Genomic DNA, 18,918 nt, shown 5'->3' with positions numbered 1-18,918 from the left:
AGCCACTCGGCCTCGTTTAGCGCAGGAACCACTCGGCCTCGTTTAGCGCAGGAACCACTCGGCCTCGTTTAGCGCAGGAACCACTCGGCCTCGTTTAGCGCAGGAACCACTTGGCCTCGTTTAGCGCAGGAGTCACTCGGCCTCGTTTAGCGCAGGAGTCACTCGGCCTCATTGGTCGGGTGGCCAAAGGGGGCCTGTGGCCCCCTTTCCAGGTGAGATACAACCATGAGGATCACATCGGGACCTGAAACGCAATTATTATTTTTTTTTTAAACCTTTGAGAATCATAAATCACGGTCTAAGTTGAAGGGAAAAAAATTTGTATTTTTTTTGCCATTCACAAAGTGTTAATGTCAAAAAAGCCCCAGAGAGTCGACTTTTGATTTCACCTGTGACATCACACCATGACCTCACCATGGTACAAGCGGCAGTTTTACATCGAGAAATGGTGCAGGTCGAGTTCGGATTCAGATCCTGATTCCAACAACATTAGCAACACTAAATGTTCACAGAATGTTGAAAGTGATCATTGGATTTTGGAGAAACTATTGGAGACAAAATTAGTGATAGAAATGCTTTTGGGGAATTGTGGAGCCGAATTGTTGTGAGCCTTGCTCGAGTGATTCAGAGGAAGAAGGCGGAAGTACTTGTGAATATGAAAACGCCGCTCACATGATCACTTCAGCTCGGTAGGGTATGATTTTCCATTCAATCAACAGTTTATCAAGGAGGGATTTTGTATTGATTGATAAATTGGTTTATATATTACTGGATCAGAAATACCATTATCGCCCGACAGCAGGAATCTCGCTATCTCTTTTGTTCCATAACAGTGCTCTCTCTGTAAAATGTTCCGAGCACAAAACAGAATATTTTGAAGGCCCGATCCGTCCAATTTTTGCCAACCCTCGGATATTTCGGCCATTTGTCGCATGAACCATCTCAGTTTGTATTACTACAGCCACCAATGATGCATCGACGAGGCATATTTATGGAATTAGAAAAATATTCACCGTTTGAGTTGAATCGTACCGTGGAATAACCCGTAAACAATACGAAAGTGGTGCTCCCCTTCATGGTGACTGTTTTATAATTAATATGAAGAAGAATATTTAGATTTTTAATGACAAATTTACTTACATACTTTATAAATCGGAAAAAGACACTTCATATCTCTTTTGTAGGGTATCAAGGGATAGATTAGCGTTGATGTGGTCTGACCGTTTGGGTTCCCTTTTAAGTTTAGGACATGGTCTCGATGCCTCATGGTGAGTTTGGTCTGGATGTATCTGGCAGTTTCTGAGAAGATTTTTGAGTAAAATACTAATATTTGGGGCAAAACCCTTCTTTTACCCCTTTTTCAGGGGGTGCATCTGGATGGGGAGCACAACCCCAAGAGACCTTGCTGTCCTGATGCATCATACCAATTTTTTTTCCACATCTTTCGGGTAGTTTGTGAGGAGATGTTATTCAAATGTGAATGGACGTTTGTACGGCCGGACCCTGGCACCCACTCTGAGGTTATTTCAGAGAAATAACCAAACTAGAATGGCACTCGGTGGAGTGCATACCTCCACCAGGGTGAACAGTGCACAGTTTGGGTGTGTGATGAGGACAAATTGATTAGATTTTGGTGAAGATCTAGATCTGGATCCGGCTACTAGAATTTTTTTTATCGTGATTCTTCACCACTGAGAGAGAAAATTTCACATTGTAATGTAGTTTTACTATCTGCTTTTGTAAAATGTGTAAACTGTGAAGTTTGGGCTAGCAAGATACCTTAGAAGTATGCATACACTCCTTTTAATCTCGACCAAGCTATAAACTACCATCCTGGTGTTTCGCATGGAGGGTGACGCATCAATATGCGGGCTGTTCCTCAAATGGATGTTAAGCTAGACGACCCATCTGCAGTCACGGCTAGTTTGTCAACGTCAAATATCTCTCCGTGTCTTTTGCAAAGTTCGGCGAGTTATCGCCGGCACCCTGAACAAATTACAAATTTGTACCCAAATTACCTTCAGTCAAAAGTCAGGTAAATGAGAAAACGTTTCCCAGGTAAACCCACAAGAATGTGGGAATAATTGGAGCCGTTAATGTGGTTGTGGAAGTACTGCTTCGACTATATAGTGTTACAGAATCGGAGTTGGGGTTCACCACAAAAGGGGGGGGGGGAGGGACTTCTTGGAATCTTCCTGACATCTGGCCTTGTAGGCTGCCGAACTGTGGATAAGTCTGCGGCCTGTCGGGTTGTCAAGCAACTACAGATGCTGATTGATACAGCCAAACCTGGCAGGATACTCGCTCTAAAACTTTAAAACTCTAAAACTTCCAGTGCTTTAGTGATGTCAATTGATGCACCCTCAGCACACACCTGTCTATTTACGTCTGGCCAAGTGGAACTGTGAGTACGCACTGGCTCATTGCGGAGCCAGTAAATGGGGCACAACTTCCCTTCTATCTTGTCTTGTATGCTATATCGAGCCAATGGGGGAAAGTACGAAAGCAAGCAGGTTTGAAATGTTTAACAGTTCAGCAAGTGCATTTATTCAACAAGCACAACGCAATAATTATTCAATCAGTGATGGCATGCATTTTACAATGGTAATCATGAGCATGTTTTTACAATGCATGGACTGAAATCACAATTAAAAGACCCACAAGAAAAGTTATTTATCTTGGCACTTACGGAGCCCACTTGTACTCTCAAGTCCCGAGTAAGCGTGTAGGGTGGAACATTTTCCAAATTTTAATAAGAGTAGAGGGCGGAATAAGCGTGTAGGGTGGAAAATCCAAAAAGACACGGTGCAGTACCCAGACCCATGGCGGAGATCGTTGGCAGATGAAGGAATTTCGGGAGTAAAGACGACACATCTCTCGATGGGACAACATTGTCACCCTACACGCTCGCCGGTGTAAATATGACCTGAGGGTGGCAAGAACGATTTTTGAAAAAGTGTGTAGACCTGAATGGAGGCCGTGTAGGGGGGTTTTTCACCTCAAAAAATAAGCATGCATGCACGCTTATTCGGGACTTGAAAGTACAATCTTATCTACGGATAAACATAGGACATGATGTCATTAATCATCCGGGAAGGTATACGAGATTATGAGAAGATTAGGGAAAGAGCGGAGTATTGGATTGACTCCTGGCTTATCAGACACAGACAATGCGTGCCTATGTTGGGCCCAAAGTGAAGGAGGGGAAGGGTGGTGGGTGAGGAGGGATGGAGGAGTGTTGATGTGTTCTCGGAATGTTGTGTGAAGTGGTGGAAACCGCTGGGTTAAACTATTCTCACGCAGCTGTTTGCCTTCGTGTTCTTGTGCTAGCCGCTGGGGCAGTGACTCGTGCAGGCAATTAACAGCTCGTTCAGGGCAGAGTCTTGCTCCGGCACAGCGTATGTAAGCACAGCTCATTCAGGCAGAGATTCGCTCCATTTCCATGGTTCTGCCCTCTGGGGGCAACTCTTGTCCACCCGCGTGCTTCATTTTTGTTGGGGCAAGTGCAGGCATGGTTTGAGGCCCTTCCCACTCACTCGTGGTTTCCTCTCATTTGTTCCTGGCTTGTCGACTCTTTTAAGTGTCTTCCAGAATGATCCACCACAACCGATGGGTTGTTATCCTTTCTGGAAGAATCAGTACTTTCTACGTGCATGCTGTGAGCGTGTGATTCTGTAAAATCGTGTAATGTGTGTTTTAAATGAAGGATTTTTATAAAGAAGAAAGGAAAGGAATTTATCCAATTAGTCGGTCATTTGCACTTGGGGCATTCCATGTCAAGTGTACACACCCTCCTGACACCAATACCTCATTTTCTCCCCATATGTTGGTCATTTATTCACTTGCGTGAAAAAACTCAAAATACCAACTTTTAGAACTGTGGGCCCATCGGGGCCCATTTTAGGGGCCCCCCAAATTTGGGTGCTCCCGGCTGCCCCACAATCTTCCAGAGGCCATATCACAGGTTGTAGTGGTCCGATTTGGCTGATCTTGGTATCAAAATGCTCGTAAAAGCGAGATCTTTTGAATCGTGTAAAGTAAAATCACTCCGAAACAGTAATTCAAAGAGTTATAGTTTTTGGCCTTGGGCCCCCGCTCCCCAGCCAAACCGATGGTCCCGATTTTTGCGTGTGAGAATACCCCTTCATATACTCCAACACCTCAGCATAATTGAAAATGGGATCTCAATGGGTTCAAGTGTGATGATGGTTTTATTGTTCGGGCACTCGTGTGCTGGACACGCAATACGCCACAATACATAGCACAAGATTTCCAATACACGATATCAGTATATTGTACATAAATTTTCCACATGCATATGAGTAAGAGTTTTTCCTAGTATATTATAGTCAAGATTTTTTGCCAACCAATGTTTTATTTGACAGCTGTGTTTCTTTTTTACTGATTGTGTAGGTTCTACCTGTAGCAGTTTTTGGTTCTACAGAAAGAAGTATATCAGAAATGTCTAAAATGCAGTGATCTTCAATGTCAGCAAAAAATAAACTATTTGTGGGCCCGTTTGGATGAAGAAAATTCACTTTCACTTCATGAGTGTCCTGATGCAGGCAAGCCACCATTTTTCAATCTAGTGCACTGTGACATAACCTGAGAGTTTCCCGTTAAAAGTTGGTATAGATTTTGAAATAGCTGACTCGATACAGTGTTCCTCGCAAAGGCTGAATTCGCGTACTTGAAGAGCAGTTTCAGAAATAGGGATGAAAGCATGAAGTTTTTGAGTTCCAGCTATAGTTTTGGCCGTTTTTAACCTTTCTTCCAGATTTCGTTCTTCCTCGTCATACGCCTCTTGGATCCCGTAACCGAACTTAATTTCATTCAAACCATTTTCAGCAAAGGCGAAAAGATCTTTTGGAGAAATAATTTGACTGTCCTAAGGTCTACTCAGGCTCTCACGTGTTGCTTCTCGTTTGACTGTACGTCCCACGCCATCTGAAGGGCCCTTGCCATGACTTGTGGCAAAAAATGCCATTCTGCGTCAATACCATACTCTGATTTGTGACGACATAGGTTTATGAAGGCTTTGCAATTCTTATATTGGCCAGCGCAACCGTCTGAGAAATAGTAAAGTTTCTTTACATTTCCAAAGCTAGATTTCAAGTGTTCAATGAGCATTCTTTGGAAGAGGTGGACTGAGACAACGTCGTGAATATTGCATTCTGATATAATCGTGAACGAATCGTGGTTTAATTTGCCATCGTCCGATTTGAAATAGTAAACCCAGGGGTGAATTGTCGCTTGAGAGCAGTTCCAATGGAATCCTCGGGCCGCATCCTGTACGACAAATGAATAGTTCTCTGAGAAGTCTCCAATAATGACAAATTCTCCTTCACCGATTTCGTCTTTCTTATTTTTCAGAAACTGATATTGCACCTTGGCAATGAAGTCGTGCCTCGCTAATTTCACCGCGCGTTCACAGAATTGATTAATGAATTTTTCCAAAGGCAGGACCATGGAGCTCAGTTCAGATCTGTCGGTGGATGTCCACCGTTTAAACTGAATTTCATCAATATCCTCTAGTTCATAAGCACACTCAGTAGCTTGGTTTTGAAGTCTTCAATTGATGGGCGACTTTCACAAGTTCTGAAATAACATGCCGGTTGTGCTGGGTTACAAACTATGCATGCTATCACATGATGATAGCTAGGAAGTTCGGCTATCTGTGGCATTTTGGAACCAAACATCATGAGTTTCACATTTTGATGTATCGTACATACACATACACTGTGCACCGCCTGAACCGGCCAGGACACACTCCGAGGGACGGAACATGGCGAACTTCGCGAATCCAACTTTCAAGCCAGGGTTCTTCTCTTTGAATTTCTGAAACAGTTCCTTGAGATTGTTTTGTACCAGGCGCTTTTGAATTTTGTCTTTTCCATGTTCATTCCTGACCACCACACAGTCCTTTTTTCTGGGCATTATTCGGCTGACTTCATCACTTCAGTAAAATTCAGTTACGGTGGATTTCACTTCGTCAGGCAATATTTTACCCTGTTTGGGATTTGGAGATGATAGCATTCCATTTTCTTTCTCTAAATTTTTGGCTTGCACAGCCATTCTTTGGGAGCAACTGAATTCACTCATCATCCCTCTGATGCTCATATTCCTAGCAAATATTGTCAGTATACGTATTTGCTCTGAACGGCTCGAAACAACGTATTTTTCTTTCAGGCTTTTGATCACCTCTGGCATGCAGTTTTCATCACATTTTGACGCTGTATTTTGTGTTTTCTCCGCAGTGCTTGGTCCAGCAACTAGTTCTAATTTCTTTCGCACAGAATCTTCCACTTTACTTCGCTTTTCAGGAACGTACCCTGGGTTCCTTTCTGCCTTTCGTTTGTCGAATGGGCTTTTGCCTATCATCGATAACGACTGGTTTCATAGGTCAACTTCTGCTTCTCGCTCAAAAACCTCCTTGTCCTCATCTGTCGAAATAGATTCTGCAATGCCTTCGATAGTACCTTCTGATGATAATTTCCAACTGGTCGAAGATGATTCTTCAATACGCTCTGGTGACAACTGAGAAAGTTTTTTTTTTTCTGCACGAAGTACAAAGTCTGTCATCTTTTTTCACCGTTGAAGAAAATTTCATCAACATATCATTTGACACATTGCGAAGATCTTTTCGTTGTTTCGTTTTATGGCAGCTGAACGGATCGCAACAGCATTTTCGGAACTCCTTTCGATCTTCAGTCGCCATGCTTACTCCAAAATATGCAAAAACTGAGATTATCCCATTTATAACTTAATTCGATGATGGTTATACAAAAATGTACACTTAAAAATCAATAGACACAATCGGCAGAATAATTTTTCACAAATTATGAAATATATATGTGTATATATATATATATATATATATATATATATATATATATATATATATATATATATATATATATATATATATATATATATATATATATATATATATATATATATATATATATATATATATATATACATATAATAGTCAAGAGATGATGATTGTCAATTTCAGAAATAAAGTCGCCTGCCTGCAGGTGACTTCATTGGAACGATGACGGCAAACATCGCCCAATGTCGAATCAAGAATTAGTGACATGTGGACCCCTAACAATAAAACCAGCATCACACTTGAACCCATTGAGATCCCATTTTCATTTATGCTGAGGTGTTGGAGTATATGAAGGGGGTATTCTCACACGAAAAAATTGGGATCATCGGTTTGGCTGGGAAGCGGGGGGCCAAGGTCAAAGGGCACCCCAAACAATAACTTTTTGAATTACTGTTTCGGAGTGATTTTTTTTTTTTTTTACCTTTACGCGATTCGAAAGATCTCGCTTTTACAAGCATTTTGATACCAAGATCATCCAAATCGGACCACTACAACCTGTGATATGGGCACTGGAAGATTGTGGGTCAACCGGGGGCACCTAAATTTGGGGGGGATTGGAACCAGGGACCCAAAATTGGAATAAAATGGGCCCGATGGGCCCCCAGGTCTGAAAATTGACACATACTTTTTTACTGTGGATACAAACACTTGCACAAAAAAAAGAGTGAAATCTGAGACGATGTGTCAAAATTTCGCTGAAATATGTGTACACTTGACATGGAACGCCCCACTTGCTGAAGGGTTTATTCATACGGAATTAACAGGGTGATTATCCGGATGTATGAGAGACAGTAACTTGGTGGTGAAAGGGTGAAGGTTTTGGATGTTAAATGAAAAGGAAGGAGGGGGTTGGTTTCTGAGTGGAGAACATTAGGTGGAGGTTGGGAGGCAGAATGATGAAGGATGTGAGATGAAGGAACATATGGGTGGTTTAAAGTTAAGCGAGGGAAGTTTCTCATGGGGTTTACAAGGTTTTAGAGGCAAGGAAGAGTTGGGTTGGGGGGGGGAGGGTGAGGGAATTACCGGGACTCACAGTACGAAAGGTGAACACGTTATGGGGAATGAGGTTTGGGGTGAGCGCAGCGTGGCCAGGGCACAGAATATTGGATACATTACTGGATGTGAAGGTGGATGGAGTGTGCATTTTAAGTTAGATGAAGGGGAAAGATCTAGCCAAACCCATACAATGTATTTGTCTCCCATGCCTTCAGATTACAGGTAGGAAATATATTCTACACACAAATTAATGAAATAACTAATTCTTGGAGCTACTACGTGTCTGAATTCTTGGGGTCCATTTCTATTGCTGCAACACAAGGTCGTGGAAGTTAAGTATAGTACATACTTTGGTTCATAAAGTGTGAGATGTTACGTTTCCATAGTACGTCGCATCAACTGTGTATTCGTCCTTGGAAAAAGTCCATATCAAACAGGTATGTCGTGCCAAGTCAGTCGCAAAAGACACCTCAATGTTCCGCCTCGTCAGGTGTAATTTTCTGGTGAAACAAAATTGGAATAAAGATGCAAAACAAGCATATGGTAGAGCGCATACCTCTGCCAGGCTGAACAGTTTACATTTAGTATCCTACTGATAGACCGAATCTGGTCCCTTTCAGCGCACAAAATTTTGAAGGTCAAGGTCAAAGGTCAAGGTCACTTTGTCGCAAATCAGGGGAGTCGACGAAACCCTTATTTTTTGAGTAATTTTGATCGGATCGTCTTCAAACTTCATGGGAATATAGTTCATGGTCTGGTGCTCAGCTGATTAATTTTGGTGGCGATTGGCCTTGACCTTCATGGTTCGCACCTAAGGTCAAACATATTTGACCCCAAGGTCAAATTTTCAAGTTTTAGGAACCATATCGTGTAGTACCTCAAATTGAACACCTCGATGAGTGCTTTCTAGATATGTCAAGCTTGAGAGATTATGACATCATTTGGTGACGTTATGATGCAAACGTATATTTTTCATGGTTACTCTGTAGAGCGATTCTCATCGGAATCTCTCGTAGGCAGATATTCCTCAAGGAGTCAGTCGCTCCTGGTGGATAGCAGCTCTGTTCACCTCAGTGTGACCTTAAAGAAGTCACACGTGGTCACCTTTTGGCAAGATACGGGTCACCCTGCGGGTGACATTGGTTTATTTTTTTTTTCCCCATCTCTCTATGGTGAAGAATTACTTGGGGGAAATCATAAAGAATCTCATATCCAGATCGGATTTGGATCTTCATAATCGAATGATTCATCCTTTCACATGCCCAAACCTGCCCACTAAGGTTTCGTCTGAATCGATCCGTAATTATTTGAGATATTGTGTGATGTGTTGTTTTAAGCCGGATCACTCACAATGGTGATCACTCAAAATTTAATCAATTCTTCATTTTCACACACGCAACCTGTACCTAGTCGGGTGACCCAAACACACAAAAGTTTGAATTGTCATTCTCCACAACTTTTTTGAGATATCCTGTTCACAAACAGACAGGGCTGAAAACATCCACCGCCCACCTTTGGTGGTGGACATAACCAGCCTTGTCTGCAACCTGCGTCTGCAACAATTAAAGAGCTCCAAAGTTTAATCGCACAATTTACTTTTACTTTCCATGTAATTATTAGTCTTTTATAATAACACCAAAACGGTTGCTTCCCTTCATTACAAGACAGTACTTGGTTGCATTATGCCGATGTGGTGTGATCCTTTCATTTTGCTCATCAATTTGTGACAAGATCCCAGGCTAATGAAAGGTACACACATTTTTCCTTTGTGGACATTTACATATTATATACTCAAAAATGGCTGCATGTTTAACAACCCCAACTTCTAACCAACTGGCGGAAGTACCTGGCATTGCCTGGGGAAATTTTATGCAATAAGTGTTAAAATATTTACTGCATGACGAATTGGGGAGTGTTGGCCTTATGGTTTTGTATGAATTGCCAATCTTGGGCATTGCAAAATGCACTTGGACTTGTATCGAAATGCTTCACCTTCTAAGAATGCCTATCATGCTGCCCTGGAGGCTGCTTGTCTTGCCTGTTGATCCTCAACCTGAGCTTGTGTCTACTCTCGTCTCAAGTGACCTGTACACTGCCATTCTCTTTGCGTCTGATTTGTTTTTGCCTATCAGTTGTCCTTTTTATACGCACGATATATATTGTGACGTCCACGGGACTTGAACAGTCCCGCCAACGTAGAATGAGCCGAAACGATGGAGGCGATTTATTTTTATATAACCCAAAGACGGCGGTTTTAATCGCTCTACCGCAAACGGGACGAGGAAGGTGGCACGAGTCAGTTTTCACTGAGTTGATGATGTTTATTCTTTTTTATTATTGACCAGAAATAACAAGACTCTGCAAGAAGAGGGATCCGGGGCGATTCGACGGGATGGTGTGGGATCGGGCGTGGTGAAAAACACAGACAATTCCAATGAATAAAGAGATCTCAAACCTTCTAAGGCGCCAAGCACACGCACGCACGCACGCACGCACGCACGCACACACACACACACACACACACACACACACACACACACACACACACACACACACACACACACACACACACACACACACACACACAACGTAGCTATCTCTGGTGGTCAGGCTGGACCGTGGTGTGGACGCAACTGTCCCTGGATCGGCGCCGGACGAGCCGGCCTTGCTCTACTCGGGGGGGGGGGGGGCAGGAGAAACCGTGGTGCTGTCGACCTCCTGGTCCTGGCCCAAGTCTGCCCACAGCCGCCAGGGAACCAGCTCCCGCGCCAAGCCGCGAGCAGGAGAGGGAGGCAGGTCCACCCGCCGCCCGACCCCGTATTCCGAGTCAGCAGGACCCTAGAGCCAACCAAAGCGAGGCACGAGGCTCGGCAAGGCTCCCAGACACGATCAAGAGCACGATCAACTCAGCACAGCAACCAGGACGCTCTCTGCCAGCACAGGTTCCACACCAAAGAAACACGAGCGTTCTGGTTGTAATCTTCTTCTTCCTCGAACAGAACCTTTTTATCCTTCTGCCCTCGTCACCTCCAATCGAGCCGTTTATTGGCCCACTGCCGTCGCCTTCTGCCAATCGTGATCACGGGGCGGAGCCATCCGCTGTACTGTCCTGTGACGTCACGGCCAGTCTTCAGAGAATACCAAAAGGGGTTTACGCAGACACACTTACCCTATCCCGTGTCCCTATCTAATTACGTGACATTTATCATTTCCCCCTTGAAGAAATGAACATTTACTAGACAACTTATCACCACTGAATTGCTACTTATTACATCGAGATCCTGGTAAACTCGAACAGCATGGCATACCTAATTAAACATCCTAATTACCCTTTGAATGCATACCCCCCCTCAAACGTAACAATATATATATATATATATATATATATATATATATATATATATATATATATATATATGTATATAATCAGGGTGTATTATGTGATACCGGTCGTCCGTCCGTCTGTCTGTCTGTCCGTCTGTCCGTTCCTGTCCGCACTCTAACTCCCAAAGTTTTCAACTTTCACGTTTCATATTTGGTACATAGGTACAGACTGTGGAGACGGTGTGTCTCGACATACGTTCGTCATCTGAAGTGGTTGCCATGGCAACCAGGATGCTGTTTTCCATGTCGTAGCACAATTCTGTATATACCTTCTTCTTCTTCATAAATTGACGTGTTTGAATATATAATTGTGTGTGTGTGTGTGTGTGTGTGTGTGTGTGTGTGTGTGTGTGTGTGTGTGTGTGTGTGTGTGTGTGTGTGTGTGTGTGTGTCACAGACTTTTTTCGGGCGTATATTGTCCTCACTTGCGCTCTTGTTTTTTATTGCATTTGGCACTATTTATAATGAAAGTAAGGGAGGTTAAGATATTTCTTCACAGAAGTGTTCCCTCTTGGGTGTTCTTTTAAGTTGACTAAGTCTGGATCGAAAATATCTTGGTAGCCGAGAGACAGATCACTTGCACGCAAAGTTCGTTTTCATGACTTGGGAATATAAAATAAAATAAATAAATAAAAATCGAGTAATTAACATGAGTAGTTGAGCCTGTGTAATATCCATGCAACAGTTGGGGGAGCATGAACACGGTGGTGAGATGTAATAAATCCGGAGGCACAGTGCGCCCTAAATGGTCCTTTTACAGAGCCATCTGTATTGGCGTTGGTGAAGCCACCGGAAGTGCTCCGACGAGTGACGATCTTCGTGACTCGGAAGATTAAAGTTAAAAAACAGACGGATTGTACAGAGACTTGGAGGATTAGAGGTAGGGGAGAAACGATTTGGCTGCACCGAGTGCTGTTCTTGTTTCTCCTGTGGCCCCGGAACCAAATAAAACAATATACTGTCGGATCGCGCTATTCGCAGGGGATACGTTCGTGGAAAATGCCGTGAATGGCGAATCCACAAATAGCGGGGCATAGTTTCAAAGGAAATATGCAGATAGGTTCCCAGCGGTTCTTGATCCACGAAAACTACCGTGAATGGCGAAGCCACAAATGTCGACACTGCAAATATTGCACATTGTTTCAATGAGAAAAAGGAAGTTTAAAATGTTTTCAACCGCAAATGCACATGATTACAATTTCATAAAAAATGCTTACGAAAAAATAAATAAATAAGACAACACCAGGTACCATTTCCAATGTTTATTGAAGGAATATGATTAACAGCTAATTAAAAGTGATTAACCAACCGAACTGTAAAAGTAAAAAAAAAAACAGCAGTTACTGTTTCAGATTTTTATTTCCATAAACACACGCAACTTTTCAAATGATGATTATTGTGATGATGATTTTTAATTCAGTGAATTCTGGAGTCGTCTGAAGACCACACAGGAAAGAGTGCTGATGAGTCGTGCACCGAAAGGAATGTTGGTGAGGACTCTGAAGCAGGTGAGTATCCTGATGAGTCGTTCACCGAAGGGAATGCATGAGAGGCAGGCGAGGGTGTTGAGGCTCCTGAGGTGGACGGACCAAGGCGGAAAAAATGGGTGATCGTGAGATTGCCACAGCTTTCGATGTAGTTCATTAATTATATGGGAGCATCGTTTCATCCAGTCCCCCTTTTGAACTTGATAACACTCCATAACCGGATTGGCATCTAACAGCCTCTCGGTCATTGACTGCATGTCCTGCAGCATCTCACCCAGGAACTTGACCGTGAGCTTTGACTTCGACACCTCTTCGGAAACCTTGATATTGGCGTTCAAATCCTCCTTGGTGAGCTCCTCGGCAATCGAGGCGGTAAGATCATCCAACTCCTCAGGCTCCATGTCGAAAAAGCCTTCCCCTCCCACCTGCCGTGCCAACCTGACCATTTCATGCCTCTCCTACGTGTTGTGGGGAAACCTCAACGTTCCGGTGAGCCACCTTCAGGTCGCTGGGGTGGCCAGGGACATTGTCGAGGTACAGGAGTACCTTGAAGGCAGGGGTTTTTTTTCTGCCAGGTACCTCCACCTAAGGGATGATAGTCATGGAAGCAGTCCATGAAAATTGCTGCCTTCACCCATGCCTTCCTGTTGGCCCTCCAAAACAAGGGCAGCGTGTGTTTGTTCTTGCCCTTGAGAGCACGTGGGTTCAGGGAACGGTACAGCATCATGGGCTTCATCATACAGAGGAGCACGATGATGAACTGCTACAATGAACTGTTATTTGCATTTGCGCAGAGACGTGATACCCAGCTTTTGCGGCCTTGAATCCAAATGCTGTTCCCTTGTGCTTCGAGATAAAAGTTTGTGGTGGCATCTTTTTTGAAAACAGGCCAGTCTCGTCCATGTTTAACACCTGCTGTGGTAGGTACCCCTTCTCTTCATTGAGCTGCGTGAGTTGAACAGGGAACGTTTTGGCTTCCTCGTGATCTGTGGAGGCACTCTCCTGTCAGTTTGACGTTGCAGAGACCTTCATACTTCTTTTAGTAGTCAAACCATCCCCTGTTCACTCAGAATGGCCTGGGGCTGCTCGTACCTGCATTGCTCGTTCCCACGTCACTCGTGCTGGCGCCACACTCACCAGCCAGATGCACATAGATATGCATCGCCTTTGCGTGAAAGAGAGGTCCACTTATAGGCATCTTCTGCACGTTGTTCTCAATCCATACACTGAGAGTCTTCCCCATCCTTTCTATATGGACATTCCAGACGTGGTTGACCACTTTGCTCGGTACAGTGCTTGCCGCAACACTTTCTCAAATCACCTTCTCGTTCTTCCGGATACAGCGAATGGTGGATTTGTTTACTCCATAGTGTCTGCCCATGGAGGCCACACTCTGTCCTCTCGACAGCTGGTCCAGCAGCTTCACTTTGTGACTCAGGCTCATCAGTTTATTTTGTCTCTAAGGCAGCTGACGCATCCCTGGCACTGGTCTTGCACTTGGGAGCCATGTTTGATCAATGAGCAAATGAGAGGAAAAACACCAGTCAATGCTGTGGGATGAGAAGAATGATTGAGACCCATGACACATTGCACATAAGTAGTCATGTGGGTAGCTGTGGGAGGGGTGAGTAGTCTGCTCATTGTTTGTGTGGGATGTTGGCAGATGTTAATATTTTATGCAGCAGGTGGTAGATACGGTGAAACGTTTTAATTGTGTAACTCTTGAGGGAGGTGACATCTTAAGCAGCTTGTAATAGATGCGGTGAAGCATTTTAATTGTTTGCCTCGTGGATGATAACGTTTTATGCAGCAGGTGTTAGATGTGAAACATGTCCTGGTTGCTGTGCTGAGTTGATCGTGCTCTTGATCGTGTCTGGGAGCCTTGCCGAGCCTCGTGCCTCGCTTTGGTTGGCTCTAGGGTTCTGCTGACTCGGAATACGGGGTCGGGCGGTGGGTGGACCTGCCTCCCTCTCCTGCTCGCGGCTTGGCGCGGGAGCTGGTTCCCTGGCGGCTGTGGGCGGACTTGGGCCAGGACCAGGAGGTCGACAGCACCACGGTTTTATGCAGCAGGTGTTAGATGTGAAACATTTAACTTGTGGGGGGAGGGGCGACATCTTCAGCAGCTTGTAATAAAATGTGGTGAAGCGTTTTAATTATGAAACTCATGGATGCTAACCTTTTACACAGCTGAGGGTAATAGATGCAGTGAAGCGTCTTTATAGCTCGAATGGTGGAAAAAGTCTCGCAGCTCGGTTTACGTTTAGTATTGTTACGGATCTGGAAACCATATCCATTCAACATACAGATGTCGTTAAGTATGTGTGCAGTCAGATCCCCTTCCTTTTGTCTAGTGGGAGAATCAAAGGCGTGCGTTGCGATTTATTTTAGTGAGGTTATTACATCTAACAACCATCCCATCTACATGACCCCTCAGCCCATCACGATCCACCACCAACCAGCTGCCTTCTCACATCCTGACGTGCCAAGGCAAGATCTCGCTGTTCCGGTTTCTCGGCTCCCACAAACGTTGTAATCCTTTCACGACGACCTTTGCAACATTGATACTGTTGCTCGACAAGTCCGAACCTGCGTGGAAGAATGGGTGGGGTTTCCCGGCAGGGGCCGAAACCCTGCCCAGGAAGGGCGAGTCCATGGGAGCCTGCCCAATCAGGGCGGGGAGTGACGTCTGTTCGAGCAAGCCCCGCCCCATTGAGGGAGGTCCATAAATTCCTGAGCACTCTCTGAGGCAGCGGAGGTGTTTTTGGGGTTGTTACGAAGGTTGTTCGGAGGTTTTTGACGGGGTTGTTGTTGAGCGTGTGCAGTTCTTTTGAAGCGGAGCGTTGAGCAGAAGGTCGTGAAGGCAGCGAACGTGTCTCTGCTGGCCCTCGACAAGGAAAGGAAAGAGCGACCCTGACCCCCCTCTGTGGACCCCGCTATTCACCACCCGAGCTCCGCCACGAACCACGAGTCCCACACGTGCGACTGGGGACCAAACCAATGACCTTTGTCAGATGCTGCATCACAGAGCACCCCCTTCCTCCAACAGTCAGGTACCCAGCTGGACTCTGACCTCCAGCTCGTCTCTCTCCTCAGCTACGAGGGTCCAATAAAGAACTCTGGGTTTATTTTCATTTGTGTGTGTATGTGTGTCTGCGTGTGGGCCTGTCTTTTAAGTAGAACTGAATAAGTGTTTTTGGAACATTGTAAATACTTCTTGCAGATTCGTGTTAAGTCTTGCTTTGTGTCTTCATTTACTGTAAATAAATCATCACAGAAATGTTCCCAGTCCGTTTCCGTCCCTTCTTGCATTGGTCCAGCATGGTTCGGATCTGAGTTTAGCCGGGTTTTTATACCCGATAATCCGTTCATTCCAACCGACACGGCTTTGGCAGTTTCCGCTCGGCTGCACCCAAACCGGAGTTGGTAGTCGGTAGTTGGAACTCTACCGCAGTCGGTAGAGTGACCCTGTTCAAGCAAGACGTGCCGAGGGCGTGGTTTCCCCGGTAGTCAAAATCACGTAGTTAATTAGGTAAATTGGTTATAGACAAATAGACCCTACGCTACGCGGTTGACATATTGGCGACCACGGTCGGTTCAGCGACCCGCCGCGCCACGGAATTATCCGGAGCGACGGCCTACAATTCCGGGGAGTTTGGTGAGAGACCACACAAGCTTTCCCCACCCTCGTGGTCGTTCTCGCTACCGACCCCCGGCCCGCAACAGTATGAATGGTGGGACATGCCACGCAACTCGCTTATCGTGTGGCTGGTGGAAGATATGTTTTAGAACTGTCGTGTTCAAGTGGTGTGTTAACATGGACCACTGAATGGATCAGCCGAACTGGCTTAACTCCCTCAGACTGTCAATTATGGCGGCTTTACGCGCGTGTGGTTGTGAGGAGAAACACGAGAACCTTAAAGGTTTTATAACCAATGAATTTATTCCCGAAACAAACATTCGAGGGAATGATTGACCCATCAAAGAAATGCGATGGCTGGTTGAGAGGGAAGGAAGGGAATGCAATTAATAAATAATTAACTACATACAGTGAGGTAAAATATATCTAAAATCAAAGGTGCCTCACTCCAAACTCAATCACAGAAGGGTGAAAGAGAACAAAGAGAATCACAGGTGAAAGAGAACAAGAACCGGATGACTTTTCTCTGGTCGTGGGGACGTCGAAGGTGGGGGGGTGGGTGGCACTGGCACTGAAACAGAAACAGTCATGGACAGGCGGGAGGAGCAGGTGATGAGGTTATGAGGACAGCTAACTGGCAGCAGGCAGATGAAACAGGTGCATGATGAAGGTAGGCAGGTTGGACAATCTTCTTGGTGTTGGCCTCTCCTCAGAATTACCATCCTCCAAAACTCACAGAATCCATGTGACCCAGGCTCCTCACCTCGCTCTCTGGACAACACTACTCTGCCCTTGGAGGTGTGCATTGCTCCGCTCCTGATAGTCTGTACCTATGCCCCCCCCCCCTGCTAGGCAGAGCCCCAAGGCCACCCTGTCCCACCTGGTGGGACATTACAAGCGATTATATGGGACATTTTCACAAAAGCGGTCAGGTAACAGTAAAGACTGTCCGAGAATTTTTATCAAGCATATATTGCCCAGTCAGTGCAGAGGCCTTATGGTGATCCTGCATTGCTGACATCATTTGAACATTTTTCTTGGTCTTATAAGGGGTTCAAGCACTATTTCGAGAATATCAAAGAAAGTTGATTTTTGAGTTTGTTCTTTACCGTTACCTGACCCGCTTTTGTGAAAATGTCCCATATGTACAATTTACTTAACCTTAATTAATTTCCACCCTGCACCATCCCTGATCAGTGCACAATCAAACAAGACAATCCTTAAGCAGACGTGTCCTTATTGCATCGAGATTGGCTAACTACTCCTACACCGACCATGCTACTCTATACACTTCTGTCTGTTCTATGGGCATGTCTACTCCCCCTCCCCCCACACAAATGCAACGTGTTATGTGCACGGCTCATGGAATTTTCATCTTTTTCGCCCGCAAAACGCATGAATATGTGAAGCACAGAACTTTCAATGTCGAAGCATGTCACATTTTATAAACCGTGAATATGCGGGGTCCGCAAATAGCGAATCCATGAATAGGGGATCTGACTATAACTGCCCTCACAGCTCCCGTAGCTCCCCCCCCCTCCCACCGTAAATGTTTCAATATGTATCGATGTCGAAGTGAGAGGTGGATTACAAATGGAGATCACACAAAAAGGTTAAACAAAGCGATGGCCTCTAAAAATATAATTGCACACTTTCAGTGGATGACACCTCCCGAGGCACCCACCGCACGACACCGTGGGACCCAACAAAGGTGGAAACATAGTCTAATCAATGTGAGATTGAAAGCATGTGTACTTTTTACCGAAAAGAACAACCAAACAGCTTGGGGAGCACTCACCAAGTGGCTTAAACATGCGAGCAAGCACTCCAACAAAATGGTGGATAAGAAACGGCTCCCCTGGCACACAATTGGCAATCACTGAACCGTCATATTCAACATTCACCTCCCGGAGATGTCCGGGATGTCACGTTTGTCCAAATTGGACAAATGAGCACTTTTCTAGGATTTGAAATTGCTTGAAAGTTCGATTCTGGAGCATAAATTTTGTAATTCTTCTTAGTTTAAGAGATACTCATGTCGATCGCATGTGTGGAAATGAAATATAACAACGAACACTGACGTCTCCGGACGTTTATAAGCATTGCAATGTACCTCGTGATTCGTAGCTACGATGAACAGCTTGTTCCAAGTTGCAGCCTGTTCCAAGTCTAGGTAACGTTGAGCTGGCCAAAAAACATGGTGGCTTCAGACCACAAGCGAGGTTACCCAGGAAACGCTTTAAGACCCAAGATAACGAGGAGGTCGAGGATCGCCTGATGAAGGATATAATTAAATAAGGCCGTTAATTATCTTCAAAAGGGGTGTTTTAATTAACCCAAACACCCAATTTTCACTGTTGCACTTCCTTGGTGTTTTCTTGGTATGCATGCATGCAAAGTTTCAGGCTGCTAGGTTTTGGAGTTATGGAGGACACGCACACACGCACACCCACACACCCACACTCATGCACACCCTTTTATTATTATAGATTACCATAAGCATGCTGGGATGTTATTTG

The 18,918-nt window shown here is 44.7% G+C and overlaps 1 protein-coding gene across 11 annotated transcripts in view; it reads left to right on the top strand.

The window, feature by feature from the left end:
- The window catches only part of LOC147019669 (histone-lysine N-methyltransferase SUV39H1-like), a 136,050-nt gene that overhangs the window by 88,971 nt on the left and 28,161 nt on the right, over positions 1–18,918 (top strand). The window lies entirely within an intron of this gene.

The sequence above is a fragment of the Eptatretus burgeri genome, chromosome 9 (genome assembly GCF_056783735.1).
Source record: "Eptatretus burgeri isolate ZD-2024b chromosome 9, Ebu_testis_v1, whole genome shotgun sequence".
NCBI classification, from domain to species: domain Eukaryota; kingdom Metazoa; phylum Chordata; class Myxini; order Myxiniformes; family Myxinidae; genus Eptatretus; species Eptatretus burgeri.
Note: the sequence above shows the minus strand (reverse complement) of the source record. Positions and strands in the feature narration are given on the sequence as shown.